Raw genomic sequence first — 6,000 nt, 5'->3', positions numbered from 1 at the left:
GTTTCACTTTCAACAGCCAATCAGAGCGATCGTAGCCACGAGGGGGTGAAGCCACCCCCCCTGGGCTAAACTACCACTCCCCCTGTCCCTGCAGATCGGGTGAAATGGGAGTTAACCCTTTCACCCGGCCTGCAGGGACGCGATCTTTCCATGACGCCGCATAGGCGTCATGGGTCGGAATGGCACCGACTTTCATGACGCCTACGTGGCGTCATGGGTCGGGAAGGGGTTAAAGTCTAGTTAACTTAGAAAAAGTCTCTATAATGTACCATATGATATTCGTATACACCCGCAATAATGTCGAATTAAAAGCCCCATAAATATTGTATTTTATTTTCCTCTTTCCTTCCATGAAAAAATAAAGTCAAACACAAGCTGGTGGTGAAATACATCTTGTTCAAGCAAAGGCATCATCCCCCGTTCTTCTCCGCCATCGAATTGATCTTCGACATGATCACAATATCGCTCTTACAATAAACACGTCGATATGTACAGTACATTTACCATTTTTTGTTTTTTTACAGGTTATGTTGTAAAGATTTTTGTTCCAAAACGGTTCAGGGAACGCCCATGAATAAAAATGGCTGGCTTGCGTGGATCCACGATAGTGGTTTAAAATCCTTGGCAGGTTTAGAACTTCTCAGGGTTGTGTTGGTCATTTCCAGTTCATACCTGTGTACTGAGAGCGCGCAGCCCCCTAGAGAGGCTCGGGGTACCCCCCATCACAAGAAGGGGTCCTGCTTCTGTGTAGTGAGGCGGAGTGTATGAATCTCTCTCTCTTCCATTGCACATGGTATCTGCAGTCCGTATGATATATGGGGAGCCGTATGGAGAGTAGGCTGGAGCTGTATACGGAGGGAACCCTCCATCCAGGTGGGATGAAGAGCAGTCATGGCAAGGGAAGTGTGAGTGAGGCTGGTGGCCTGAGTCCTCCTCTGCCTCCCCATTTAGGTCGTCTTTCTTACAGCAGTAATACTGTATGGAAAATAGTTTTTTATTATTATTTTTTTATATTTAATATATTAATACTTATCTATGCTACAAGACATTAATATTTGATCATCTAGTCCTCGGGTTATACTCTCACCTGAAGTCTGCAGTAGCACAGTACGCCGATGATGCATAGAAGTATCACAGTTGCTAGGATTCCTCCTGTGATCACAACAGTTCCAGCTGTCATCCGAACAATCCCCCATCAAACCTAAAAAAAATGAAAAATGAATATTTAACAATATACCTAATCTACATTATCTATAGCGCTCTGGGAGATGGTGGAAGACAAAGGAGAAGCAGCACGTCTCTGCCGAATTAGTGGTGCGATGTTAATGTTAAATCACCGGCAACAAAAAAAGGATGATTTCATGTAATGGACAAATTTGCAGCTTCACTGCAGGAGTTGGGAAGGCAATTTACATGGCTGCTCTTTGATACGGTAATTTACACGCTCAGCATTCAGAGCGGGAACGTTATCGCTGCGGGGATCTACGGAGACAGATACCCAACTACTTCTGTAAGAGAGGTATGTGGCGAGGGCAACGCTTTGGTGCTCAGTGGGTGAAAATCTACACAAAACAGCGAGGCAGGAAATATTATCAGAATGGAATAATTAATTTACCCAATATAATTTAATCTTTATTTTTCAGAATAATTTTTTTAGGAATATCTTTATTTTTCTACTTATGCTTTTTCGATCAAAATAGCATTAACTAAGTACCTATGTAGTAATATACATGTACTATTGAAATTTCCTTATTTATTTCCTGTAGGGTATAGGCTCACTTTGTTTTTTTTTTCTTAGGTTTTGTCTGTGAAATGGCCACAGTGTGTACGTGATCTTACACATTGCACGTGTATCAACTTATGCTCCTGCTCATTTCTTTGGTTTTGCTGCAATATCTTGTACTTTTTACAAAAAAGGGGTGTGCCCCCCTTGCTAAGCTAATTATTTAATCTATATACCTACCCGTAAATGGGTGTCTCAGTCGGGGCACCATCCTGCTCTGCCCTTATTCATATTGAAGCTGTTTGACACATGATAAGGGTTTAATACTAGAGAGAGGTTAGGACAATCCCCATGGGTACATCTTGTGGTAGAAAGATTAGGACCATCTCCATGGGTACACCTTGTGGTGGAAAGGTTAGGACCGTATCCATGGGTACACCTTGTGGTGGAAAGGTTAGGACCATCCCAATGGGAACACCTTGTGGTGGAAAGGTTAGGACCATCCCAATGGGTACCCCTTGTGGTGGAAAGGTTAGGACCATCCCAATGGGTACACCTTGTGATGGAAAGGTTAGGACCATCCTGATGGGTACACCTTGTCTTGATAGGATGGCTTTTATGTTTTTTTTTAATCAAAATAACATTAACTAGGTACCCTATGCTATTTACATGTAGTATTATTATTTACTGATTTATTTACAGTATAGTATATGCTCATTTCTTTTTGTTTTTATAAGTTCCCCAATTTACAGTATATCTTCACCCCTGGAGGTGCGAGGTGGTAGCTATTGTCACCATGTTTCTTATCACAATTTTATCTTTCTATAAAGACAAAACATGGTATGTATGGTATCATCTATCAGACGATATTAAGTTGGTGGGGTTAGAATGGCCTTACGGTGATGTGAGTGAATGACTTCTGTTCATACCTTCACTACGATGATGAAAATATTTGTACCATAAATCTCTGATCAATGCAAACCCCAATATTCATAACTGGACACAGGAGACAGAGTGTTAAACTGCAATTGTCAAGTTTTTCTTTGAAGAGAAGAAGCTTCTTCCTTGGAACAAAGGAAGCCCCTGAAATTATCTGCCTATGTGTAAACAGATCTCAGACAGGTTGTCTTCTTCCTAGCAAATCTCCCTGCTGTAATTATCTAATCACTGCAGGAGGCCCCTACTTCAATGGAGTTTGAAGTGCTAGCTCTCTCTCTTTACTTCCCCTGCTTTAATTAGTCCCTCTGTGGCTGAGTCTAATTAATACCATATGTTCAATGTGAAGATCTTCTTCAATAGAGGTTTAAATGTCAGTTCTTCTTTTTTCTAAAGATGCCTTTATGGATTTTGTTTTTTCTATATGACATTAATGGAGTACTCAGAGTATCGTGACTGTCAAAGGTGCACATGGGGCTTTATCACTTTCTAGGGGCAAAATGTGGACGCTATTTTTAGGGCACTTGCACAGAGCATTGATATTTTCTAGGGGACAATTTTACCATCTAGAGGGCACAAAGGAGGCATTATTACTATGTAAGGGCACAGTGGTGGCATTATTATGTGTGGCAGTAAGAGGAGAACGGTTTTGCTACCACACAGTAGGTGAGTAATACAGACACATATGGCAGCAGGGGCTCAGTATTTGGGTATTAGCAGGATGAGGAGTTTGTGCAGGTTGGGAATAGATGGGGACAGTGCCTGAAATGTGAGAAGTCAGATGTGTCTTTGTTGTAATCTCTGCAGACTAGTCCTGGCTGGAAGAAGTTGTCATGTTGGTCTGGGCCAGATGGAAAAGAGGGGAAAAGTGAACGATTCCATCAGAAAGAACTTCCTCTGTAAGTCACCATCTACAACTGTGCAATAATCTCTTACATGTTCTGCAGGACTGATATCTACCACAATATGGTCACTATATAGCGGTAATATCAGTGTTGGTCTTCGAGTAGAGATTTATTTTTGGTAACAGCGTGGTCATCTGCTGAGGTTCCCCTATACCCACATTTAGGGTGCACCACCATAGTTTAAATCAGGGTTACCTGGTTAGTGGTCCACTCATGTTTTGCCCCCCCCCCAAGCTGAACCGCTAGCTACGGCTCTGCCATGTAGTGTATCTAATGTGCAAAGGTACTCATATATGTATAAAGAGTTTAAATCTTTCTCTATTTTGTAGAGCTCCTTATGAGACTTAACAGTAATACACATTTGGGATGCATTATATAGATTGGTATAAGAAATAAAAGTATTTTAAAATCCCCCAAAATAATATCTAAATCTGGCCATATAATGTCTGGAATTTCTGGGGAATAAGTGGATTGTTGCTGAATCGAGAGGATGAGCACTGGAACTGGCAGGAGATACTTCTTATCTACATCACTAATACCGGAAAGTTCAAACACATCCTGAATAGTGTTTCTCTACTTTGGTCTACCCTATGGTCTAGGATTATACTAAACTGTAATTCCTATTAAATGTCCATTAAGAAGGATCGCTAAGTCACAACATATTAGATGAGATTAAAACATTATGGATGAGTCACATGTATAAGCAGATTGTGGCCAATCAGAATTTATGAATCATCTGAAGATTGGTATATTGCAAGGGTTCCATCTGGTAAATTTAGACTATCTATTATCTATCTATCATCTTCATCTGTCTGTCTGTCTATCCAATCAATTCATATTTACATAGTTTTCAAATAATTCAGATTTCAGGTATGCTTAAACCACACGCAGTTACCTGTAACACAAGAGGATGAATAATAAATTTTGCTATCATGAGTTTGTCTGCCATTAATCAGATAATACAGTACTCAAGTTTATGTAATAGGCAGACCTGTGGATAGCTGAGTGCAAGAAAAGCTCAGGACAACAAAGTTCAAGAAAAACTGAGGACAACAAAATGCATGAACAGCTGAGGACAACAAAGTGCATGAAGAACTGAGGACAACAAATGCATGAAGAGCTGAGGACAACAAGGTGCATGAAGAGCTGAGGACAGCGACGTGCATGAAGAACTGAAGACAACAAAGTTCATGAAGAGCTGAGGGCAACAAAGTTCATGAAGAACTGAGGACAACAAAGTGCATGAAGAACCGAGAACAACAAAGTGCATGAAGAACCGAAAACAATAAAATGCATGAATAGCTGAGGACAACAAAGTGCATGAAGAGCTAAGGACAACAAAGTGCATGAAGAGCTGAGAACAACAAAGTGCATGAAGAGCTGAAGACAACAAAGCGCAAGAAGAGCTGAGGACAACAAAGTGCATGAAGAGCTGAGGACAACAAAGTGCAAGAAGAGCTGAGGACAACAAAGTTCATGAAGAGCTGAGGAGATCTGAGTGCATGAAGAGCTGAGGACAACAAAATGCACAAAGAACTGAGGACAACAAAGTGCATGAAGAGCTGAGGGCAACAAAATGCATGAAGAGCTGAGGACAACAAAGTTCAAAAAGAGCTGAGGACAACAAAGTGCAAAAAGAGCTGAGGACAACAAAGTGCATGAAGAGCTGAAGACAACAAAGCGCAAGAAGAGCTGAGAACAACAAAGTGCATGAAGAGCCGAGGACAACAAAGTGCAAGAAGAGCTGAGGACAACAAAGTTCATGAAGAGCTGAGGAGATCTGAGTGCATGAAGAGCTGAGGACAACAAAATGCACAAAGAACTGAGGACAACAAAGTGCAAGAAGAGCTGAGGACAACAAAGTTCATGAAGAGCTGAGGACAACAAAGTTCATGAAGAGCTGAGGAGAACTGAGTGCATGAAAAGCTGAGGACAACAAAATGCACAAAGAACTGAGGAAAACAAAGTTCATGAAGAGCTGAGGACAACAAAGTGCATGAAGAACCGAGAACAACAAAGTGCATGAAGAACCGATAACAATAAAATGCATGAATAGCTGAGGACAACAAAGTGCATGAAGAGCTAAGGACAACAAAGTGCATGAAGAGCTGAGAACAACAAAGTGCATGAAGAGCTGAAGACAACAAAGCGCAAGAAGAGCTGAGGACAACAAAGTGCATGAAGAGCTGAGGACAACAAAGTGCAAGAAGAGCTGAGGACAACAAAGTTCGTTAAGAGCTGAGGAGATCTGAGTGCATGAAGAGCTGAGGACAACAAAATGCACAAAGAACTGAGGACAACAAAGTGCATGAAGAGCTGAGGGCAACAAAATGCATGAAGAGCTGAGGACAACAAAGTGCAAATGAGCTGAGGACAGCAAAGTGCAAAAAGAGCTGAGGACAACAAAGTGCATGAAGAGCTGAGGACAACAAATTG

At 41.3% G+C, this 6,000-nt stretch overlaps 1 long non-coding RNA gene across 1 annotated transcript in view; it reads right to left on the bottom strand.

Annotated features, from left to right (window-relative positions):
• Positions 1–376: 376 nt before the first annotated feature.
• LOC138647474 (uncharacterized) overlaps positions 377–6,000 on the bottom strand; it is a 28,542-nt gene continuing 22,918 nt past the window's right edge. Inside the window, exons 3-4 of the long non-coding RNA XR_011314980.1 lie at positions 1,088–1,201; positions 377–975 (exon numbers count right to left, since the gene is read on the bottom strand). This is a non-coding gene — a long non-coding RNA (uncharacterized lncRNA). The remainder of the gene's footprint in view (positions 976–1,087; positions 1,202–6,000) is intronic.

Source organism: Ranitomeya imitator, chromosome 8, assembly GCF_032444005.1.
Source record: "Ranitomeya imitator isolate aRanImi1 chromosome 8, aRanImi1.pri, whole genome shotgun sequence".
Lineage (NCBI taxonomy): Eukaryota > Metazoa > Chordata > Amphibia > Anura > Dendrobatidae > Ranitomeya > Ranitomeya imitator.
The sequence above is the reverse complement of the archived record's forward strand: the minus strand, read 5'-3'. Positions and strand labels throughout refer to the sequence as shown.